At 37.5% G+C, this 12799-nt stretch overlaps 1 long non-coding RNA gene across 2 annotated transcripts in view; it reads right to left on the minus strand.

Moving 5' to 3' along the window:
- LOC112446332 (uncharacterized) overlaps window positions 1–6822 on the minus strand; it is a 133335-nt gene extending 126513 nt beyond the window's left edge. Inside the window, exon 1 of one of the 2 annotated variants that reach the window (XR_003034262.2) lies at window positions 6633–6822. This is a non-coding gene — a long non-coding RNA (uncharacterized lncRNA). The remainder of the gene's footprint in view (window positions 1–6632) is intronic. The other variant, XR_003034263.2, reaches the window with a different exon arrangement.
- Window positions 6823–12799: the final 5977 nt, after the last annotated feature.

Raw genomic sequence — 12799 nt, forward strand, 5'->3', positions numbered from 1 at the left:
CAGCATAATTGAACAGGGTTCTTAACTTCCAGCATGACAGTTTTCTGGATTCAAGATAGATTTCAAGGATGGATGTATAGAACTACATATATTAGATTATGTTACAGATGCTAAGGTCCTATTTTCAGTGGCTGCTATTCTTTGTCGCTTGGGAATGACTAACAGAAGATAAGGGACTTCCCTTGTTGCTCAGCTGGTAAAGAATCTGCCTGCAATGCAAGAGACCCCAGTTCTATTACTGGGTTAGGAAGATCCACTGCAGAATGGATTGGCTACCCACTCTAGTATTCTTGGGCTTCCCTGGTGGCTCAGCTGGTAAAGAATCCACCCATAATATGGGAGACCTGGGTTCAATCCCTGGGTTGGGAAGATCCCTGGAGAAGGGAATAGCTACCCACTCCAGTATTCTGGCCTGGAGAATTCCATAAACTACAGAAGATAGTCTGATTTATAGCTCTCTTCATTTTTTTTTAACATCATGATGTGTTACTTCCTGGCATTCAGTGCATGAGTTCTCCCAACTAATTCCAAAGCTTGCATATTAAATGAATTTTTTAAGATATCTCTCATTATAATGTTTTATAAACTTTTCTGATGTTCAGCTCCTTCTCATCATCATGACAACCTGGCAATTATCAGGTAGGAGTCCTATTACACTGTCTTTTAATTTCCATTCCCTTTGATAATTTTTATCATCTTTTGATTTTCAGCTAAACCTTATGGCAGTTGAGTTCTCATGTCCAATCTCACTAAATCAGGCAAGTATACATAATTATGTAATTTTTATGTGTTAACCAGGGCTGTGTTCCAAAGTGTTTCATTGGCTGCCGACCTCAGAACTATTTGAATGGTTATTAAAATGCAGATTTCTAAGACCAGTTTCATAGTCCTGGAAATTTACATTTTTAACAAGTTCCAGGAAAATTCTCCCTTCAGACTCGTGTCATTTAGAAATACATGAGGCTTGACAGACTCATCAAGAAACAAAGGGAGAAAAATCAAATCAATAAAGTTAGAAATGAAAATGGAGAGATCACAACAGACAACACAGAAATACAAAGGATCATAAGAGACTACTATCAGCAATTATATGCCAATAAAATGGACAACGTGGAAGAAATGGACAAATTCTTAGAAAAGTACAACTTTCCAAAACTGGACCAGGAAGAAATAGAAAATCTTAACAGACCCATAACAAGTATGGAAATTGAAACTGTAATCAGAAATCTTCCAGCAAACAAAAGCCCAGGTCCAGACGGCTTCACAGCTGAATTCTACCAAACATTTAGAGAAGAGCTAACACCTATTCTACTCAAACTCTTCCAGAAAATTGCAGAGGAAGGTAAACTTCCAAACTGATCCTATGAGGCCACCATCACCCTAATACCAAAACCTGACAAAGATGCCACAAAAAAAGAAAACTACAGGCCAATATCACTGATGAACATAGATGCAAAAATCCTTAACAAAATTCTAGCAATCAGAATCCAACAACACATTAAAAAGATCATACACCATGACAAAGTGGACTTTATCCCAGGGATGCAAGGATTCCTCAATATCTGCAAATCAATCAGTGTAATACACCACATTAACAAATTGAAAAATAAAAGCCATATGATTCTCTCAATAGATGCAGAGAAAGCCTTTGACAAAATTCCACATCCATTTATGATAAAAAAAAAAAAAAACTCTCCAGAAAGCAGGAATAGAAGGAACATACCTCAATATAATAAAAGCTATATATGACAAACCCACAGCAAATATTATCCTCAATGGTGAAAAATTGAAAGCATTTCCTCTAAAGTCAGGAACAAGACGAGGATGCCCACTTTCACCATTACTATTCAACATAGTTTTGGAAGTTTTGGCCACAGCAATCAGAGCAGAAAAAGAAATAAAAGGAATCCAAATTGGAAAAGAAGAAGTAAAACTCTCACTGTTTGCATATGACATGATCCTCTACATAGAAAACCCTAAAGACTCCACCAGAAAACTACTAGAGCTCATCAATGAATATAGTAAAGTTGCAGGATATAAAATCAACACACAGAAATCCCTTGCATTCCTATACACTAATAATGAGAAAACAGAAAGAGAAATTAAGGAAACAATTCCATTCACCATTGCAATGAAAAGAATAAAATACTTAGGAATATATCTACCTAAAGAAACTAAAGACCTATATATAGAAAACTATAAAACACTGGTGAAAGAAATCAAAGAAGACACTAATAGATGGAGAAATATACCATGTTCATGGATTGGAAGAATCAATATAGTGAAAATGAGTATACTACCCAAAGCAATTTATAGATTCAATGCAATCCCTATCAAGCTACCAATGGTATTCTTTACAGAGCTAGAACAAATAATTTCACAATTTGTATGGAAATTAAAAAAAACCTTGAATAGCCAAAGCAATCTTGAGAAAGAAGAATGGAACTGGAGGAATCAATAGTCTGACTTCAGGCTCTACTACAAAGCCACAGTCATCAAGACAGTATGGTACTGGCACAAAATATAGATCAATGGAACAAAATAGAAAGCCCAGAGATAAATCCACGCACCTATGAACACCTTATCTTTGACAAAGGAGGCAAGAATATACAATGGAGAAAAGACAATCTCTTTAACAAGTGGTGCTGGGAAAACTGGTCAACCACTTGTAAAAGAATGAAACTATAACACTTTCTAACCGCGTACACAAAAATAAACTCAAAATGGATTAAAGATCTAAACTAAGACCAGAAACTATAAAACTCCTAGAGGAGAACGTAGGCAAAACACTCTCCGACATACATCACAGCAGGATCCTCTATGACCCACCTCCCAGAATATTGGAAATAAAAGCAAAAATAAACAAATAGGATCTAATTAAACTTAAAAGCTTCTTCACAACAAAGGAAACTATAAGCAAGGTGAAAAGACAGCCTTCAGAATGGGAGAAAATAATAGCAAATGAAGCAACTGACAAACAACTAATCTCAAAAATATACAAGCAACTCCTACAGCTCAATTCCAGAAAAATAAATGACCCAATCAAAAATAGGCCAAAGAACTAAATAGACATTTCTCCAAAGAAGACATACAGATGGCTAACAAACACATGAAAAGATGCTCAACATCTCTCATTATCAGAGAAATGCAAATCAAAACCACAATGAGTACCATCTCATGCCAGTCAGAATGGCTGCGATCCAAAAGTCTACAAATAATAAGTGCTGGAGAGGGTGTAGAGAAAAGGGAACCCTCTTATACTGTTGGTGGGAATGCAAACTAGTACAGCCACTATGGAGAACAGTGTGGAGATTCCTTAAAAAACTGGAAATAGAACTGCCTTATGATCCAGCAATCCCACTGCTGGGCATACACACTGAGGAAACCAGAAGGGAAAGAGACACGTGTACCCCAATGTTCATCGCAGCACTGTTTATAATAGCCAGGACATGGAAGCAACCTAGATGTCCATCAGCAGATGAATGGATAAGAAAGCTATGGTACATATACACAATGGAGTATTACTCAGCCATTAAAAAGAATACATTTGAATCAGTTCTAATGAGGTGGATGAAACTGGAGCCTATTATACAGAGTGAAGTAAGCCAGAAAGAAAAACACCAATACAGTATACTAACGCATATATATGGGATTTAGAAAGATGGTAACAATAACCCTGTGTACGAGACAGCAAAAGAGACACTGATGTATAGAACAGTCCTTTGGACTCTGTGGGAGAGGGAGAGGGTGGGATGATTTGGGAGAATGGCATTGAAACATGTATAATATCATATATGAAACGAGTCGCCAGTCCAGGTTCGATGCACGATCCTGGATGCTTGGGGCTGGTGCACTGGGACGACCCAGAGGGATGGTATGGGGAGGGAGGAGGGAGGAGGGTTCAGGATGGGGAACACATGTATACCTGTGGTGGATTTATTTTGATATATGGCAAAACCAATACAATATTGTAAAGTTAAAAAATAAAATAAAATTTAAAAAAAAAAAAAAAGCCCTAACTACCTACAGCAGTTCCTATTACTGCAGCTGATCTTGGGACTGTAAAAAAAAAAAAAAAAAAGAAGAAATACATGAGGCTTGAAATAAGTCCCCTGATTCCATTTGAGCCACCTTAACAACTTGAAGTAAAATGGCAGGTTCATCTCAAAGGAACTAAGGAAATGCTATTGTGAGAGGAAACAACCACAGGTATGTTGGAAAACTAGTGGATGGCATCATCTAGGTTAATAACTTAGCTACAAATGGCTCACTTGCTAAAACTATTTTGAGATCATAAAATTTTATAATTGGATGTGTCTACAGGATCATATAGAATCATATAGGATCGACTAAACTGAACTGAACTGATAGGATCAATAAGGCTTCCCTGGTAGCTCAGGTGGTAAAGAATCCACCTGCAATGTGGGAAACCCAGGTTTGATACCTGGGTTGGGATGATCTCCTGGAGAAGGGAATGGCAACCCACTCCAGTACTGTTGCCTGGAGAACCTCATGGACAGAGAAGCCTGGTAAGCTACAGTCCATGGGAATCACAAAGAATCAGACATGACTGAATGACTAACACTTGACTTTAATAGATCATTTGGCTTCCCTGGTGGCTCAATGGTAAAGAATCCGCATTCCAATGCAGGAGACACAGGAGATGAGAGTTTCATTCCTGGGTTAGGAAGATCTCTTAGAGAAGGAAATGGCAACCCACTCCAGTATTTTTTCCTGAGCAATCTCATGGACAGATAAGCCTGGTGGCCTATACTCCACAGGGCTACAAAGAGTCAGACACAACTTAGCAACTAAAGTATGGGTATATATAGCACCATTTAGTGTAATGTTAGCTTGACCTTCATATTAAACCTGAGGAAACCAAGGATTATAGAGTCCAGTTATTATGTTATTTTATTTACTTTAAAATAGGAGATTTTTGCTTGCTTTTTCAAGAGTAACACCTAATAATGACATACGGAAAATGTATTCATTTTACCAAAATAGTCAGTCTCCTGCCAGTTTACAGAGTGTAAGTATAGCAGGCCTGACTTATTTTTTGCTATAATTTAATCCAATTATCTAAAGCTCCAAATGCAGGGGGAAAAAACTTATGTGAATAACTGATTCAGTCTCACAGTTATAAAGTAGGTTAGAATGTGTCAATCATCCGGTGCCCTGAGAAGGCTATGAAGACACAATTTCAAATGTCATGTTTCTTCTTGCTGGGAGCCACATGAAGGTTACTGAATTTTAAACATATTTGTAAGCTTAATAAGTACAGATTCTTCTGCACATGTGCCATAGAAGCTCAAGAACATTTTGCTTATTTCTGTGTTATGCTGACAGAATCATCTAACATGACTCAAATCACAGAACACTTAAAAAAGAGATTTTTTTTAATATGAAAAAGCAGCCCATAGAAATAAATATTTGACCAAAAGCTAAACAAATTTTTCCCTGGTGGCTCAGCTTGAAAGAATCTGTCCACAATGTGAGAGACCTGGGTTCAATCACTGGGTTGGGAAGATCCCCTGGAGAACATGGCAACCCACTCTAGTATTCTTGTCTAGAGAATTCCATGGGCTGAGGAGCCTGGCAGGCTACAGTCCATGGAGAAGCAAAGAGCAGGACAGGACTGAGAGTCTAAGCACAGCACAACATATTTAAACAGATTTAACCAAGACTGTCCACCAAAAATACACAAAATTCAATCCTGGGTAAGAGAAGGAAAGTAGTTTCTTTTTTTAGAGCATGTAGCTAACTTTAAAATTTGTTTTCACTGGGAAAATGAGGTTTTTAATCACACATTGTTACAGACACTCCAACAGCTGCTTCGCACTCCTTGCTTCTAACACAAGTTCACCTTTCACTGAGAAATTAGAAGCAGTCCTAAAAGAATGTCCACAAGCTCTGACCACAGCACAAGCACAGCTGTGCTTACCCATCCTGCTTTGTGGATGTGCTATCCATTCCTCTCACGAAGGCCAAGCCCTCCACTTACACTGACTGGTAATCCTCTCATCTTCTCAACAGCAATCACTCCAGTGATGTAAAGCGTCTGTCTACAATGCAGGAGACCTGGGTTTGATCCCTGCGTTGGGAAGATCCCCTGGAGAAGGAAATAGCAATCCACTCCAGGACTATTGCCTGAAAAATCCCATGGACAGAGGAGCCTGGTAGGCTAAAGTCCATGGGGTCTCAAAGAGTCGGACACAACTGAGCAACTTCACTGTAGTCACTATAGTCAATGGTCTTTCCTCTCTACCAGAGTATAAAAATCTATAATATTGCACATCAAAGAAAAGGAAGAAAAGAAGGAAGGAAGAGGATGAGGGCAGGAAGGAAGAGAAGGAAAAGGAGAGAAGGGAGGAAGAGAGAAGTTAAGAAAAGCCCTCCTATACCTTCTCCTGCTTCTCTTGTTACTAAGAAATAAGGCTCACCTTATCAGGACTAATCTTCTTTAACCTGGGGTCCTAGAAAAGAATTTGTTTTCTGATAGAGCTCCTATGGAAACTGGGGAGCTAGTACTTATTATATCCAACCCTGGTCAGCCAGAAACTTGAACCTCAGCCCTGTTAGCAATTAAGGCAGGGATTAAAGGAATTGGGCTGAAATCGGCCCCTACTTACATCAGAAGAGGAGCTGGTGCAGCTTTAAAGCCCCACCGCCTAGTGTCAGAATTTCTCTCCTGGAGCCTGACACTCAGCCCTGCTGGTTCTCTGTGCACTGCCCTAAATGTCATGTGCAGCGGGGGCTCGTGCATCGGACACTGGTTCTGCCCCTTGGAGCTTTTCCCAGCAAACACTGCTCTAGCCAGCCTGGTATGTATGCTGCCTGGTTACCCATTCAACATGGTTGGGACAATGGTACCATTCTCCTGTTTAGAGCAAAACTCATAAATAGTTACTTATACTGTTGTCTCTATTTTTTTTATTGTCTCTTTTTTTTTCTAGACATTTTTAAATTAATTAATTAATTAATTTTATTTGTGGCTGCTTTGTCTTTCTTGCTGCATAAGGGTTTTCTCTAGTTGTGGTGTGCCAGCTTCTCATTGCAGTGGTTTCTCCTGTTGCAGAGCACAGGCCCTAGGACTCACGGGTTTCAGTAGCTGCAGCTTGCAGCCTCTGGAGCACAGGCTCAGTAGTTGTGATGCATAGGCTTAGCTGCTTCACAGCATGTGAGATCTTCCCGTGTCTCCTACATTGGCAGGAGGATTCCTTATCCACTGTACCACCAGGGAAGTCCTTAAATTTTCTTTTAAACTCTCTCCAGAAAGCCTTTTCTATTAATATTTCTCTGAATAACTCACAAAATGGTCAACAATGATTCCCAGTTGCCAACTCTGTCCTTATTTCATAGACCTATTGTTGCTTTTGACCCCATGCCCCCTCCCTCCTTTCTGAAGCAGTTACTTCACTCGGCCCCTGAAAGACCACTCTTTTGGTTCCCTTGTCCCTCACAATCTCACCCCTTCTCAGCCTTTACTGTGGATCCCTCCAACCTCTAACCCTGGAAAGAACCCAAGCCTTGGGTCTCAGAACTTTTCTACCTAAATTACTCCCTAAATGATCTCTTCCAGTTTCCTGTATTTAATGGTATTAAATATCAACTTTATGTTGACCACTCCCAAATCTACATGTCCAGTTATGACCTTTTTCTTGGAACTAAATACTCATCCGTAATGTCCACACTGGATTTATCCCAAAATGAACTGCCGCGTTCCCTACCAAACTCTCTTTTCTTCAGCCTTACCCTTCTGAATTGCTCAGACCCAAAACCTTGGAAACATCTTTGCTTGCTTTATTTCATACTTAACATCAAATCCATCAGGATATTCTGTCACCCTTATCTCCAAAACAAAGCAAAAATTGAATCACTTTTCACATCCTCTATTGCTGTTGCCCTGATCCAAACCATTATCCCCCATTGTCTGGATATGAACTAGCTTACTCCAGCATTTCTGCATTTTGGCACCTTGACAGTTTTTCTTATAGCATCCAGACTAATCCCTTTAAAAGGAAATAAGATCACTTCTCATGATTATGACTTTCTATTCACTTTAATCTCACTCAAAGTAAAAGCCAAAGTTATATAACGGCCTCCAAGGCCCTAGAAGATCTGACTCTTCCCACTTCCTTGCTGATATCTGTTACTTTCCTGGCAGTAAAGGCCTCCTTGCTATCTCTGGAGCATACTCCTAACTCAGGACATTTGATCTTACTCTTCCTTCTGCCAGGAACACTCTGCCAACAAATACAAATATGGCCCATTTGTCCCTTTTTTAGGTCTCCAGGGTGGCTTCCCCAACTGCAATATGTAAAATGCTACTACCATCCACATTCCCCATTCTGTTCTGTTTTCTTTTTCCATAGTACTTACTGCTACTTGACACACTACATCATTGTTTATTGTATCTGTTCCTCCTCTAGAATCCAAACTCCACTAAGGGAAGGGCTTTGCTTTGTTCTCTAGTGTGACCCCAGAACCTAGGACAACAACAGCCTTATTGGAGGTGATCACTGTATATTTGTTGAATGAATAACTACATAAATATTAAAATTATTAACACGTTAAACCATGTTCCTTTATATTTCAATCACAGCATGACTAAAAATATAATTATGTAATATGCCAATGAAAGGCTTATTTTTGTCATGTGAGATTTTATTCTGAGATGGCTGATTAAACATTTCATTTCTGAAATGAAATCTCTATCCTTGGGTCACTTATTTTCAAACAACCTTTCAGCTCTTTTGAAAGAACCTCACATAGATTATTATTTACTCTTTTTATTTTTTCATGACATTCTCAAAGATCAAGTGAAAAACACATGTCAAAGCAATTTCTCCCTGCTCTTTCTGATTAAAATCAATATTCTCCCTGCTTTTAGCAGCAGTAAAAACCAACACAACAGTTTCCGTTAACTCAATAGAATGTCAAGTGATATCTTAGTGTATTGTTACCAGCAAGGATATCAACAGAGAACTACCAACAGCCTATAATCACTGCTGTTTTATTATCTACAAAATGTCATCTGTGCATATGGCATTTTACAAAACAACACAGTGAAAACAAAGCTCCTGTCTCAAGTAAACCTTATTTAGACAAAGAACTAAAGAAAAGGAGGCAAAACTTAAAATGAGAGCCTGTTGTTGTTGAGCAAAGAGTGTGATTGATCCAAGTAAGGGCAGGGTAGTGAGTCTCATTCCTGCTCTGTGAATATGTAGCTTGATCCTGCTCTTTGGATCACAAACAACAGCCATAACCCTAACTGGTTTTCTCAAAACACTCCTCCTGTTGATCACAGAGAAGAGAGCTCAGGACATACCCATCAGAAAATACACTGTTAGATATGTCCAACAGCAATATAAAACCACACCCCACCAAGAGTTGCTGGCACCTTTTAATATTTTGCTTAAAAAAAAATTGAGCTTTCCCAAGAAATCTTATAAAAACTGTATTGACTTTAGCCTAATAGTGAATTTCTAAGTTTACATAATTTATATCATCTAAATTAAGGAAATTTACAGTAGGATTATTAGTAATAATTAATATTAACATTGCACTTACTAAGAAATGATTTTACAAATACGTAAAAATGTGCATTAAAAAACTAAATATGGTAACAAACAAAAAATTGGAAACAACCTAAATGTCCAAAAGAAATTATTTGAAAGGACTGGATAAATAAATTAAATCTAGTACCACAGAATACTATTCAGTCATTAAAAATGGATCTTTGGGACTTCCCTGGTGGTGGACTTCCCTGGTGATTGCCTTCCAATCAATGCAGGGGGTGTGGATTCGATCCCTGGTCAGGGAGCTGAGATCCACATGCCTTGCAGTCAAAAAACCAAACTATAAAACAGAAACAATATTGTAACAAATACAATAAAGACTGTAAAAATGGTCCATATTAAAAAATATATTTAAAAAAAAAAGAGCTTTGGATCTAGATTTATTGTTACAAAAAATATTTTAATTATAAGGCTGCATGTATCCTATGGTCCTATTTTGACATATGTATATATATACATACATACTCACATTCACGTCACATATAGAGACTCACTCACACTACATATGTATGACTCTGTATACAAAGAACGTGAAAAACAGTGAGAGTGTGTGTGATAGAGAGATAAGGGGCAAAAAAGCAAAAATAAAAGACAGGAAACCCCTTATAGATAGAATGGAGTAAAGCATATAAAAAAAGAGAAATCTCAATGAAGAAAGAGAAGCCAGTCAAATAGGCCCACTGAAGACACCCACAGAATGGTCTGAGATGCACAGATTAAGTTGTGCCCACAAAGATTCATACAGACAGGTGAAGGATGAAAGGATAAATACTAAAAGGCTAATAGTGGTTAAGTCTGAGTGGAAACATTATAAGTAATTTTCAAGCTACCTTTCTATATTACATGATTTTCTTTTACTATGAAAATTTACAGCATTAATAATCAGAATTAATAAAATAGAAAGCTATTAGCAAAAAACACTAGAACTCGAATGAAATAGACACACTTTAAACACAGAAATAAACACAACCCTCAAATTCTTAAGTGTTAAAAATTTAATGAAAATATCATTTACCCTTTAAAATCCTGAAAGTTTTTGGTTTCTACTTATTTAACAACGTATCTTAGTGAAGTCAACAGAAAAGCATGCAGCCTGTTCTCCAAAGGCCCACTGTATGCCAACAAAGAAGTTACTTCTCATTCAGAATATTATTTCCATATGAAAAGAGCACATACGTATTTGTATTTCATCTTCTCTTTAAATCTCAGAACTTCAAAGCCTTGAGGCAATTTCAACATATCTAAGTAGGAACAAAGATAATCTCCATCACATCATCCAAATCAGATATTGAAGGAAGTTTTTCAGGGAAAAACAGAATTCTTGATCAGAATTCTCTAGTTCTCAAAGGTAGCTTTAGACAGATCCAAATATAAAGAAAAGTTTGCAAAACTGGCACACAATTTTTGCTTTAGAAAAGGTCAGAAAACGTCTACAACTTTAGCAAATCATAAAATAAGTCACTCTATGTGTCCGAAAGTGATGAAAATATACACTACTTTTAATTCATCAAATTATGATTTTTAACTTTTTCACCAACCTACAAGGAATTCACTAGTCTGAAAGCAAAACTAAAGATAATCTCTTTCTCTTTTTTTTTTTTTTTTTTTAGCATAAAAAGCACCAGTATATGAGGTTTTATTTCTGAGTTTAAAAATCAGTAACTTTTAATTCACTAGAGAAACTAGAAATCAATAATACAGCAAAATCTAATGATTTTCCACTTAAATTTCTTATGCATATAAATATGGCTATGTGCATTAAAATAATAATGTCAGATTTCTCAATATCAGACAAACATAATGCTTAGAAGGCTATAGATTAGGTGTCTCATTTCTAACAAAACCTGGAATAAGCATCATTTAAAATTTTGTTATTTTAAAACATTTTCAAATACGTGAGTAGAATAATTCTGAGCCACTGGAAGTTTATTAGTAAATGTTATTTACAAAAACCACAATAATTCTCTTAAAATTCAACAGTATCACTACTCTTTCTTATAATCCTTTTTTATTCCATTCTTCCACTGATGACAAAGTGACCACTTGCTAAATTTAGAGATTATGTCCCTGATTCCTCCAAGGTACTCGTGTTGATCAAAATTATTCCGTTGCAAATGGCAGAAACCCATCAAAGTATATTAAACTTTTAAATACACACACACATTAGTTCATGTAAATAAACCTTAGAAAGGGAGAACAGAGTCTATCTTTTTAAACCCAAAAGAAAGCTCTCAAACACTGATAAGAAAATACTTTTCTCTTTTTTCCATTTCTCTTTGTAGGTTACTTCACTCTCTCAGACCATCTTCTCCAGATGGCTATGAATTAGTAGCTAAAAGTCCTACCTGACACCTTAATACCCTCTAACTTAGGGGGGGAAATCAAATGAACAAAAAACAACAAAACTTCATCTTCAAACTCTAGTTAGAAACAAATCCACAGAAGTATTCTGACCAGCTCAATCTGGCCAACAGCTTAAATGGAAAAGGACAGACTTCAAGGAGGAGGATTGTTCACAGAACCTTTAAGGAAAGGCATTGTTGATAGCTGGAAAGAGTGAGGTAGTTGATGGGTTTGGTGGGACAGGAGGGGGAATACTCACACAACATGGGGTGAAACTGCACAGCATGTTCCAGGAATAAGAGACACTCCAATGCAACTAAGGATATGAGGTCGGTAGAAGCCTTGATGGACTTCTCTCAATGTGAGTAGATGTTCATTGTCCAGAGTTAACCTACTCACATCCTCACATTCTCCCTTAAGCCTGATCATTGTGAAGAGCAGAGAATTCTATTTTCTTCTAAGATGCTCTCTCACCTACATAGTATAGTGATACAGCATCTTGCAGGCAATATTCCCCATAATCACATGTTCCCATAGGGAATACACAAAACTGTCCACAAGGTTGAAAACCTTGTGGCTTCCTCTTCTCTGTCTCTCTCTGAGCCTCCCTCTCCATCTAGAAGTGAAGCAAGTCTGCGCGTGCACCATGAAGCATGCAGCAAGAGGTCTTATTGCAGGGACAGCGTGGAAACGTGAAAAGGACTATTCCAGAAAGACATTTAAACTTTGACCTAGAAATGTGGGTTTTAAGAAATCAAAAGCCAGGAATTGATGCCTCGGATACTGAAAAGTTTACGATTCTGCTCCATCTCTCTATAATATCCTGATTTGGAAAGCAAACTTGGTTGGTAGAGAAACTTTGGTTCAGTCATAAA

This window comes from Bos taurus, chromosome 4, assembly GCF_002263795.3.
Source record: "Bos taurus isolate L1 Dominette 01449 registration number 42190680 breed Hereford chromosome 4, ARS-UCD2.0, whole genome shotgun sequence".
NCBI lineage: Eukaryota > Metazoa > Chordata > Mammalia > Artiodactyla > Bovidae > Bos > Bos taurus.